A 14310-nucleotide genomic window follows, 5' to 3' on the forward strand; every position below is an offset into this window, starting at 1 on the left:
ATCATCGGTTTCCTATTCAAACTCTAACTACTAAGCTAGTTCTAACGTTTAAAACTAAACTCACAACAAGATTCTTGAGAATTTTACACATCTCTTTTATCTCGGATTCAGCTCCAAAGATCCTCACAATGTATCAAACTAACGGTAATGTCTCCCAAAATATTATGGTGAACCCCATGGTTACCTATTCTAACTCACATATAGGATAAATCTTTTCATAAGTCTTAAGTTGTCAAGAAACATTGATCACTATTTGTCCTCCTACAAGCACTCCTCTAAACTTAAAAATTATTTCAAATATTTTACTACTCCAATAAGGACCTACGCGACTAAGATAGCACTCAACAATTTACAGTGGTCGACTTCTCTATGAACTTATGGCTTACTCCTTACAAGGATCTCACTCAAAAACTTAAACTTACTTAAGTCATCTCCAGCAAGCATTAAGGTTAATCCAATGAGTCCTAAAATAACCTTTTGGTTCGACTACTAGTTAAGAGCATTTCATCTTAATCTTAGGTTTCCTCTCATCTCAAAACAACTTCTGCCCAAGAAGGATTTGTAGTTATCTTTCACCTAGACGTAGCATACTTTAAGGGTCATCTTCATCTAACTAAAATGCATAACAAAACTCTTAGCTCGGAACATGATGTCCAAGGGTCTATAACAACCTTATAATGCACATCATAATTCAACTTAACTGGAAACATACTAAACACTAATCATCAAAACCACAACAAGAGCTAACTCAGGGTGAGAGATCCTATCACGCATTCCACAAACACACATAGACATCAATCATATTATGACATGACCAGGTACACATAGAGGTCACAATAGGTACTAAGGTATTTCTTAATGCATCAACAAACTTTTTCCATATTAAGGTAAAAAGAACTAATATTTATCTTGCTAATCATACAACTATCATCAATAATCTTTTAGGTCACCTACCTTACGCAAGAACACTCACTCTTGAATCCTTCTATGCTTAACAATTAATGTCTTACTAACTACCTTACTCTCTTCTTAAGGTTCCACATTAAACCTCTTAACTATACTTCATAACTTTTCCAACTAGACTATGTTCTCCAACAACTCTACACTAGATATTTCCCACGAACTACGGTTACAAGTTTCTATGGGTACTACACTTATAAGATTCTCAATCTTCCACTTAGGTGGTAACTAAGCATATCCTCAAGGAACACAGGTACACGTCTTACTAAGTTTGACTTTCGTCTATAGGTAACAATGATAATGTCTACTCAAGTATTTCCTCTCAAAACATCTTAACATGATTGTCAAAGGCGAAGTCTCTCTTTATTCGTATTAGAAGTAACAACAAGAAAGATTATCAAGCAGTTTAACTAGACATGATTGGAAGATGAGCAGCCAATAATAAGATGAACACTCGATTGATTAGGAGACAATAATTTTAAATCAAGAAGGATCACTCATCTAGAATCAACAGTAGATACTCCAAATGAATTCTAGAAACGAAAACATAATCACAGTGTACGCACATATGGAGATATCAACTATCACTTGATCGTGACAGAAACATCAATAATCCAATTATTTGATGTAGGCTCATAACACAAACAATGAATTATACTCAAGCTTGCAAGTGAAATCGAATTACTCGACTTAAGTACGCAACACAAAGAATAGTTTACACTAGAATAAAAAGGTATGGTCAAAAGAGTATTCTATATAAAATATATCTCGATACGAGTCCTCGAACTATAGATTATCAACATTGCTAAGAACAAGAAATCACGAACAACCATACTATCTATGCAATTAAGGCAAAACACCATACTACTAACATACCCAGAATTATAAGGTTCTTATAATAAGTATACAACGTACATATAAGAAGTAAGAATTTAATAGTTAATAAGGATGTATTAAAGAATCACAAACTTCAACTACTACATTCACGACTACACACAAAATAAAGTGAGTTAAGTAGTCATGCGTTTACACATCAAGAAAGACATACTCATCCAACACATATATATGGTTCAAAAGGTTTTCACAACACTAATCCACACATCAAGATAGAAATAAGTTTATTAACAACATACAAGCAAGAAGATAAGGGCTCATTAAAGCATTATCCATCAGTATCAAGGCTTCTTGCATCACCTAACGGCTTACCATAATGTCTAACCGCACTTCACAAATTATAGAGATGGTCAGTCTCATAACTCATGACTCAACAGTGGATTTATGGTATAACAGGCATTAAGGATGCAAGGCACATACAAGCATTATTATTAAGTCTTATTTAATCATGTAGGAGAAAATACAAGTAAAAATTCAAGCATGCTCAACAAAAGTACTCATAAGTAACCACACAGAGTGCACACCAGAATATGGTAAGCACATAACACACTGGCCGAAAGGTTCGACCTGCTCTGATACCACTAAATGTGACACCCTCTACCCCTCACATATATACTAATAAGGAATAAAAAAAATTCAAATATTAATTAAAAGTATTTTTAAAACATTTTTTTTTTAAACAAGTCTTTCAAAGGGAAAAAAGGCTCACATTCATTTTCTTCTACATCATATTCAAACTTGTCCAAATAAATAATAAAGTATTCTCGACTCAACAAGGTCTTCATACAATTAATATAGAACCTATATCCTAATGTCACATCCTATCAGAGCGTTGTGTTCTCGTGTCCTCTAGCATGAGGTTCTTCATAGTCATCCACCTATTCATCTGCTCCCCCGAACACAAGTTCAAGATCATCACAGGATCCAAACACAACAACACACAGGGAGTGAGTTATCACATTCCTAGCTAATAGAGAAACAAGACAATTAAATATACGTATTATATAAATGAGATACCACTTGCTTAAACATAGCTCACGTAACTTCACCACTTCGTCATTCAAAATTCACTTTTCAATTATCAATCACATTACACAAGAATCCCACACTTCGATCAAGATATAATAACACATCAATTAGCAAGCATATGCAATAGTTATGCTAAGACTCAATTCTATATGCAATGTGGTACCATGTCAGTGAAAAACCACCCTGGGGCGCTTAGGAGTACATAACAAGACACACCACACAATGGGTTTGTCAGGTCACTCTCACTAAGTAAGATCATAGGGAGACCAGTCAGGGTCACGATGTTTTGCGAGAATGCTCCAACCATATGAGATCAGCATAGGCTTAAAGGAGCACTCAAACCCGGTGACCCCCAAGGCCTACACTCCGAAGAGTCCGTCAGGGCCTCTCCCTCCTGATTCAGGTCCAACCCCTAAAATAATTTTTGCATGCAGACACTGCTCATGAATTATACAATACCCACGACCTTACACTCGTGTTTTAAACACGTTCAACACAATCACACTATGATTTAACACTGGCTCCTAAATAGGAAACCTACATTTTCTCTTTAACACTGCGCATCAACGCTTTTCTCAAGATAACACTGGTCGGATTATTGTACAATTCATAGCTTACAACACAAGTAATTTCACATCAAGTGTTAACTACACACTTATCCACAACTAGAACTCATTCACAATTGCACTTCTCATAGTGTGACAATCCACCATCACATGTTTACACGTATCTCACAAATTAACACATGTTCAACTTTACACTTATACTCAATCTCAATAACAATATTATAATCTCAAAGCAACATATTCTTCTACAATTCATCACATACTCACAATTTGAATCATCATTTCATATCCTCAATATAACAATTTATATAAAACACTATCACAATATTAGGACTAAAATCCCTTAACTAATATTACACAATTATATCAAAATCATAGGTCGAAATATACAAATATCAAGAGCACAATTTATCAAGCAATTTTCATTAGAACATCAATATTTTATTTATAATCATAAAGGAAAAATTGCAATTTAATAAACATCTCAAAATAAAACCCCAATTTAATCCTCTAAGGATCCCTACACATGTTCTCACTAATCCCCAACTGTGAATAACTCATCCCTTACCTCTAAGCGGACTCACGTGTCTTCAACCAACGATAGCAACATCTCTAGCAGTTCCCGGAAATTCTTTCAATTATTCATTCGACTGCTCCGATAGAATTCCCAAACGTCAGAGAGACGGAGAAGAGATTGAAACCTCCACTTGTGCTGTCTTCATGCGATTCCTTTTTCTCCCTCCACGAATAATATCTCGCAAATCCCAACGGTGGAAGCGTGCGGAATTGAATTTTGAACAACATATCCAAATTTCACAATAATCCAACGGTTAACGAAACCGGGATCGTAGTTTTACCAAGACAGCTCTGGGTTTCTGCGGGAAAGAAAAAGGCTACAATGCGAAGGGTGTTTCTCTCAGTTCAGACATGATATCAAAATTCCCAACGGTGAGAATTCTCGGAATTGTGTTACGAACATGATACTCAAATTTCACAACGATCCAACGGTGAACGGGTTCAAGATCGTCGTTTTTCTGAGACTGGTTTGATGGGCTGCGGGAAAAAGAAAGGGTTTTGAGAGGAGAAGGGGAAAAACGAAAATGAGGCCAAAAGGAGACAGATGACTTAACATAACTATTTATACCTAGGGTACTCAGCCTATTATTTGCTCTATATTTATTTATTTATTTATTTATTTCTAAAAAGCTTTTTAAATTTATTTACGAAAAATTGGGATGTTACAATTCCACCCCTCTTAAAAGAAGTTTCGTCCCCGAAACTTGCCGAAAGATCGAGAAAAAAATATCACGCATATAATTCTCAATATCAAGTTGTGTGTCTAGTTGAAACTCTTTTTCCGTTACTTCGATCACAAGACTCCTCTGCACTTAACTACTAAATCCGGTGATCCTCGTTTACTCAATGATAGTATTTCATAAGTAAGTCTTCTCACGAGAGTGACATCTCAACTATAATAAAATGTGAAAGACATACTATTTGGAGTAGAATAATATCATAGGAGACACTAATGACAAATTGAAAAGAACAAACAAACACAAGGAGACGTGACTGATCACATGGTCGACTCTTTTTCGAACATCGGACGGTTCAAGAAAGATAATGAGTTTCGAGACTCTCACACTCTACCAATCCTAGTTCACGATGACTATCGAGAATACATGATTTGCCTACCCTTGAGTCTAAGCCTCTTCCTTCAACATGATCTTTCTCACTTTCGTATACTTGACTCATGACTCTCACTTAGGTTCAAGAATGGTAACGATTCAACTCTAAGGTTGCCTACTTGATACTAACTGGGTGCTAATTAGATAAGCAATACAGATTACTCCCTATTTCTGTAAGTTTATTCACCTTGAGGTAATCTTCACACATTTATGCTCATCATGTCACCCTATAACTTTGCACTTGAAGTTGAGATTTCAACTGTTGTTTACGATATCTAACTCTATAACTAGGACACTAGTCATATCATCGGTTTCCTATTCAAACTCTAACTACTAAGCTAGTTCTAACGTTTAAAACTAAACTCACAACAAGATTCTTGAGAATTTTACACATCTCTTTTATCTCGGATTCAGCTCCAAAGATCCTCACAATGTATCAAACTAACGGTAATGTCTCCCAAAATATTATGGTGAACCCCATGGTTACCTATTCTAACTCACATATAGGATAAATCTTTTCATAAGTCTTAAGTTGTCAAGAAACATTGATCACTATTTGTCCTCCTACAAGCACTCCTCTAAACTTAAAAATTATTTCAAATATTTTACTACTCCAATAAGGACCTACGCGACTAAGATAGCACTCAACAATTTACAGTGGTCGACTTCTCTATGAACTTATGGCTTACTCCTTACAAGGATCTCACTCAAAAACTTAAACTTACTTAAGTCATCTCCAGCAAGCATTAAGGTTAATCCAATGAGTCCTAAAATAACCTTTTGGTTCGACTACTAGTTAAGAGCATTTCATCTTAATCTTAGGTTTCCTCTCATCTCAAAACAACTTCTGCCCAAGAAGGATTTGTAGTTATCTTTCACCTAGACGTAGCATACTTTAAGGGTCATCTTCATCTAACTAAAATGCATAACAAAACTCTTAGCTCGGAACATGATGTCCAAGGGTCTATAACAACCTTATAATGCACATCATAATTCAACTTAACTGGAAACATACTAAACACTAATCATCAAAACCACAACAAGAGCTAACTCAGGGTGAGAGATCCTATCACGCATTCCACAAACACACATAGACATCAATCATATTATGACATGACCAGGTACACATAGAGGTCACAATAGGTACTAAGGTATTTCTTAATGCATCAACAAACTTTTTCCATATTAAGGTAAAAAGAACTAATATTTATCTTGCTAATCATACAACTATCATCAATAATCTTTTAGGTCACCTACCTTACGCAAGAACACTCACTCTTGAATCCTTCTATGCTTAACAATTAATGTCTTACTAACTACCTTACTCTCTTCTTAAGGTTCCACATTAAACCTCTTAACTATACTTCATAACTTTTCCAACTAGACTATGTTCTCCAACAACTCTACACTAGATATTTCCCACGAACTACGGTTACAAGTTTCTATGGGTACTACACTTATAAGATTCTCAATCTTCCACTTAGGTGGTAACTAAGCATATCCTCAAGGAACACAGGTACACGTCTTACTAAGTTTGACTTTCGTCTATAGGTAACAATGATAATGTCTACTCAAGTATTTCCTCTCAAAACATCTTAACATGATTGTCAAAGGCGAAGTCTCTCTTTATTCGTATTAGAAGTAACAACAAGAAAGATTATCAAGCAGTTTAACTAGACATGATTGGAAGATGAGCAGCCAATAATAAGATGAACACTCGATTGATTAGGAGACAATAATTTTAAATCAAGAAGGATCACTCATCTAGAATCAACAGTAGATACTCCAAATGAATTCTAGAAACGAAAACATAATCACAGTGTACGCACATATGGAGATATCAACTATCACTTGATCGTGACAGAAACATCAATAATCCAATTATTTGATGTAGGCTCATAACACAAACAATGAATTATACTCAAGCTTGCAAGTGAAATCGAATTACTCGACTTAAGTACGCAACACAAAGAATAGTTTACACTAGAATAAAAAGGTATGGTCAAAAGAGTATTCTATATAAAATATATCTCGATACGAGTCCTCGAACTATAGATTATCAACATTGCTAAGAACAAGAAATCACGAACAACCATACTATCTATGCAATTAAGGCAAAACACCATACTACTAACATACCCAGAATTATAAGGTTCTTATAATAAGTATACAACGTACATATAAGAAGTAAGAATTTAATAGTTAATAAGGATGTATTAAAGAATCACAAACTTCAACTACTACATTCACGACTACACACAAAATAAAGTGAGTTAAGTAGTCATGCGTTTACACATCAAGAAAGACATACTCATCCAACACATATATATGGTTCAAAAGGTTTTCACAACACTAATCCACACATCAAGATAGAAATAAGTTTATTAACAACATACAAGCAAGAAGATAAGGGCTCATTAAAGCATTATCCATCAGTATCAAGGCTTCTTGCATCACCTAACGGCTTACCATAATGTCTAACCGCACTTCACAAATTATAGAGATGGTCAGTCTCATAACTCATGACTCAACAGTGGATTTATGGTATAACAGGCATTAAGGATGCAAGGCACATACAAGCATTATTATTAAGTCTTATTTAATCATGTAGGAGAAAATACAAGTAAAAATTCAAGCATGCTCAACAAAAGTACTCATAAGTAACCACACAGAGTGCACACCAGAATATGGTAAGCACATAACACACTGGCCGAAAGGTTCGACCTGCTCTGATACCACTAAATGTGACACCCTCTACCCCTCACATATATACTAATAAGGAATAAAAAAAATTCAAATATTAATTAAAAGTATTTTTAAAACATTTTTTTTTTAAACAAGTCTTTCAAAGGGAAAAAAGGCTCACATTCATTTTCTTCTACATCATATTCAAACTTGTCCAAATAAATAATAAAGTATTCTCGACTCAACAAGGTCTTCATACAATTAATATAGAACCTATATCCTAATGTCACATCCTATCAGAGCGTTGTGTTCTCGTGTCCTCTAGCATGAGGTTCTTCATAGTCATCCACCTATTCATCTGCTCCCCCGAACACAAGTTCAAGATCATCACAGGATCCAAACACAACAACACACAGGGAGTGAGTTATCACATTCCTAGCTAATAGAGAAACAAGACAATTAAATATACGTATTATATAAATGAGATACCACTTGCTTAAACATAGCTCACGTAACTTCACCACTTCGTCATTCAAAATTCACTTTTCAATTATCAATCACATTACACAAGAATCCCACACTTCGATCAAGATATAATAACACATCAATTAGCAAGCATATGCAATAGTTATGCTAAGACTCAATTCTATATGCAATGTGGTACCATGTCAGTGAAAAACCACCCTGGGGCGCTTAGGAGTACATAACAAGACACACCACACAATGGGTTTGTCAGGTCACTCTCACTAAGTAAGATCATAGGGAGACCAGTCAGGGTCACGATGTTTTGCGAGAATGCTCCAACCATATGAGATCAGCATAGGCTTAAAGGAGCACTCAAACCCGGTGACCCCCAAGGCCTACACTCCGAAGAGTCCGTCAGGGCCTCTCCCTCCTGATTCAGGTCCAACCCCTAAAATAATTTTTGCATGCAGACACTGCTCATGAATTATACAATACCCACGACCTTACACTCGTGTTTTAAACACGTTCAACACAATCACACTATGATTTAACACTGGCTCCTAAATAGGAAACCTACATTTTCTCTTTAACACTGCGCATCAACGCTTTTCTCAAGATAACACTGGTCGGATTATTGTACAATTCATAGCTTACAACACAAGTAATTTCACATCAAGTGTTAACTACACACTTATCCACAACTAGAACTCATTCACAATTGCACTTCTCATAGTGTGACAATCCACCATCACATGTTTACACGTATCTCACAAATTAACACATGTTCAACTTTACACTTATACTCAATCTCAATAACAATATTATAATCTCAAAGCAACATATTCTTCTACAATTCATCACATACTCACAATTTGAATCATCATTTCATATCCTCAATATAACAATTTATATAAAACACTATCACAATATTAGGACTAAAATCCCTTAACTAATATTACACAATTATATCAAAATCATAGGTCGAAATATACAAATATCAAGAGCACAATTTATCAAGCAATTTTCATTAGAACATCAATATTTTATTTATAATCATAAAGGAAAAATTGCAATTTAATAAACATCTCAAAATAAAACCCCAATTTAATCCTCTAAGGATCCCTACACATGTTCTCACTAATCCCCAACTGTGAATAACTCATCCCTTACCTCTAAGCGGACTCACGTGTCTTCAACCAACGATAGCAACATCTCTAGCAGTTCCCGGAAATTCTTTCAATTATTCATTCGACTGCTCCGATAGAATTCCCAAACGTCAGAGAGACGGAGAAGAGATTGAAACCTCCACTTGTGCTGTCTTCATGCGATTCCTTTTTCTCCCTCCACGAATAATATCTCGCAAATCCCAACGGTGGAAGCGTGCGGAATTGAATTTTGAACAACATATCCAAATTTCACAATAATCCAACGGTTAACGAAACCGGGATCGTAGTTTTACCAAGACAGCTCTGGGTTTCTGCGGGAAAGAAAAAGGCTACAATGCGAAGGGTGTTTCTCTCAGTTCAGACATGATATCAAAATTCCCAACGGTGAGAATTCTCGGAATTGTGTTACGAACATGATACTCAAATTTCACAACGATCCAACGGTGAACGGGTTCAAGATCGTCGTTTTTCTGAGACTGGTTTGATGGGCTGCGGGAAAAAGAAAGGGTTTTGAGAGGAGAAGGGGAAAAACGAAAATGAGGCCAAAAGGAGACAGATGACTTAACATAACTATTTATACCTAGGGTACTCAGCCTATTATTTGCTCTATATTTATTTATTTATTTATTTATTTCTAAAAAGCTTTTTAAATTTATTTACGAAAAATTGGGATGTTACAATTCCACCCCTCTTAAAAGAAGTTTCGTCCCCGAAACTTGCCGAAAGATCGAGAAAAAAATATCACGCATATAATTCTCAATATCAAGTTGTGTGTCTAGTTGAAACTCTTTTTCCGTTACTTCGATCACAAGACTCCTCTGCACTTAACTACTAAATCCGGTGATCCTCGTTTACTCAATGATAGTATTTCATAAGTAAGTCTTCTCACGAGAGTGACATCTCAACTATAATAAAATGTGAAAGACATACTATTTGGAGTAGAATAATATCATAGGAGACACTAATGACAAATTGAAAAGAACAAACAAACACAAGGAGACGTGACTGATCACATGGTCGACTCTTTTTCGAACATCGGACGGTTCAAGAAAGATAATGAGTTTCGAGACTCTCACACTCTACCAATCCTAGTTCACGATGACTATCGAGAATACATGATTTGCCTACCCTTGAGTCTAAGCCTCTTCCTTCAACATGATCTTTCTCACTTTCGTATACTTGACTCATGACTCTCACTTAGGTTCAAGAATGGTAACGATTCAACTCTAAGGTTGCCTACTTGATACTAACTGGGTGCTAATTAGATAAGCAATACAGATTACTCCCTATTTCTGTAAGTTTATTCACCTTGAGGTAATCTTCACACATTTATGCTCATCATGTCACCCTATAACTTTGCACTTGAAGTTGAGATTTCAACTGTTGTTTACGATATCTAACTCTATAACTAGGACACTAGTCATATCATCGGTTTCCTATTCAAACTCTAACTACTAAGCTAGTTCTAACGTTTAAAACTAAACTCACAACAAGATTCTTGAGAATTTTACACATCTCTTTTATCTCGGATTCAGCTCCAAAGATCCTCACAATGTATCAAACTAACGGTAATGTCTCCCAAAATATTATGGTGAACCCCATGGTTACCTATTCTAACTCACATATAGGATAAATCTTTTCATAAGTCTTAAGTTGTCAAGAAACATTGATCACTATTTGTCCTCCTACAAGCACTCCTCTAAACTTAAAAATTATTTCAAATATTTTACTACTCCAATAAGGACCTACGCGACTAAGATAGCACTCAACAATTTACAGTGGTCGACTTCTCTATGAACTTATGGCTTACTCCTTACAAGGATCTCACTCAAAAACTTAAACTTACTTAAGTCATCTCCAGCAAGCATTAAGGTTAATCCAATGAGTCCTAAAATAACCTTTTGGTTCGACTACTAGTTAAGAGCATTTCATCTTAATCTTAGGTTTCCTCTCATCTCAAAACAACTTCTGCCCAAGAAGGATTTGTAGTTATCTTTCACCTAGACGTAGCATACTTTAAGGGTCATCTTCATCTAACTAAAATGCATAACAAAACTCTTAGCTCGGAACATGATGTCCAAGGGTCTATAACAACCTTATAATGCACATCATAATTCAACTTAACTGGAAACATACTAAACACTAATCATCAAAACCACAACAAGAGCTAACTCAGGGTGAGAGATCCTATCACGCATTCCACAAACACACATAGACATCAATCATATTATGACATGACCAGGTACACATAGAGGTCACAATAGGTACTAAGGTATTTCTTAATGCATCAACAAACTTTTTCCATATTAAGGTAAAAAGAACTAATATTTATCTTGCTAATCATACAACTATCATCAATAATCTTTTAGGTCACCTACCTTACGCAAGAACACTCACTCTTGAATCCTTCTATGCTTAACAATTAATGTCTTACTAACTACCTTACTCTCTTCTTAAGGTTCCACATTAAACCTCTTAACTATACTTCATAACTTTTCCAACTAGACTATGTTCTCCAACAACTCTACACTAGATATTTCCCACGAACTACGGTTACAAGTTTCTATGGGTACTACACTTATAAGATTCTCAATCTTCCACTTAGGTGGTAACTAAGCATATCCTCAAGGAACACAGGTACACGTCTTACTAAGTTTGACTTTCGTCTATAGGTAACAATGATAATGTCTACTCAAGTATTTCCTCTCAAAACATCTTAACATGATTGTCAAAGGCGAAGTCTCTCTTTATTCGTATTAGAAGTAACAACAAGAAAGATTATCAAGCAGTTTAACTAGACATGATTGGAAGATGAGCAGCCAATAATAAGATGAACACTCGATTGATTAGGAGACAATAATTTTAAATCAAGAAGGATCACTCATCTAGAATCAACAGTAGATACTCCAAATGAATTCTAGAAACGAAAACATAATCACAGTGTACGCACATATGGAGATATCAACTATCACTTGATCGTGACAGAAACATCAATAATCCAATTATTTGATGTAGGCTCATAACACAAACAATGAATTATACTCAAGCTTGCAAGTGAAATCGAATTACTCGACTTAAGTACGCAACACAAAGAATAGTTTACACTAGAATAAAAAGGTATGGTCAAAAGAGTATTCTATATAAAATATATCTCGATACGAGTCCTCGAACTATAGATTATCAACATTGCTAAGAACAAGAAATCACGAACAACCATACTATCTATGCAATTAAGGCAAAACACCATACTACTAACATACCCAGAATTATAAGGTTCTTATAATAAGTATACAACGTACATATAAGAAGTAAGAATTTAATAGTTAATAAGGATGTATTAAAGAATCACAAACTTCAACTACTACATTCACGACTACACACAAAATAAAGTGAGTTAAGTAGTCATGCGTTTACACATCAAGAAAGACATACTCATCCAACACATATATATGGTTCAAAAGGTTTTCACAACACTAATCCACACATCAAGATAGAAATAAGTTTATTAACAACATACAAGCAAGAAGATAAGGGCTCATTAAAGCATTATCCATCAGTATCAAGGCTTCTTGCATCACCTAACGGCTTACCATAATGTCTAACCGCACTTCACAAATTATAGAGATGGCCAGTCTCATAACTCATGACTCAACAGTGGATTTATGGTATAACAGGCATTAAGGATGCAAGGCACATACAAGCATTATTATTAAGTCTTATTTAATCATGTAGGAGAAAATACAAGTAAAAATTCAAGCGTGCTCAACAAAAGTACTCATAAGTAACCACACAGAGTGCACACCAGAATATGGTAAGCACATAACACACTGGCCGAAAGGTTCGACCTGCTCTGATACCACTAAATGTGACACCCTCTACCCCTCACATATATACTAATAAGGAATAAAAAAAATTCAAATATTAATTAAAAGTATTTTTAAAACATTTTTTTTAAACAAGTCTTTCAAAGGGAAAAAAGGCTCACATTCATTTTCTTCTACATCATATTCAAACTTGTCCAAATAAATAATAAAGTATTCTCGACTCAACAAGGTCTTCATACAATTAATATAGAACCTATATCCTAATGTCACATCCTATCAGAGCGTTGTGTTCTCGTGTCCTCTAGCATGAGGTTCTTCATAGTCATCCACCTATTCATCTGCTCCCCCGAACACAAGTTCAAGATCATCACAGGATCCAAACACAACAACACACAGGGAGTGAGTTATCACATTCCTAGCTAATAGAGAAACAAGACAATTAAATATACGTATTATATAAATGAGATACCACTTGCTTAAACATAGCTCACGTAACTTCACCACTTCGTCATTCAAAATTCACTTTTCAATTATCAATCACATTACACAAGAATCCCACACTTCGATCAAGATATAATAACACATCAATTAGCAAGCATATGCAATAGTTATGCTAAGACTCAATTCTATATGCAATGTGGTACCATGTCAGTGAAAAACCACCCTGGGGCGCTTAGGAGTACATAACAAGACACACCACACAATGGGTTTGTCAGGTCACTCTCACTAAGTAAGATCATAGGGAGACCAGTCAGGGTCACGATGTTTTGCGAGAATGCTCCAACCATATGAGATCAGCATAGGCTTAAAGGAGCACTCAAACCCGGTGACCCCCAAGGCCTACACTCCGAAGAGTCCGTCAGGGCCTCTCCCTCCTGATTCAGGTCCAACCCCTAAAATAATTTTTGCATGCAGACACTGCTCATGAATTATACAATACCCACGACCTTACACTCGTGTTTTAAACACGTTCAACACAATCACACTATGATTTAACACTGGCTCCTAAATAGGAAACCTACATTTTCTCTTTAAC

This window comes from Glycine soja, chromosome 13 (genome assembly GCF_004193775.1).
Source record: "Glycine soja cultivar W05 chromosome 13, ASM419377v2, whole genome shotgun sequence".
Lineage (NCBI taxonomy): Eukaryota > Viridiplantae > Streptophyta > Magnoliopsida > Fabales > Fabaceae > Glycine > Glycine soja.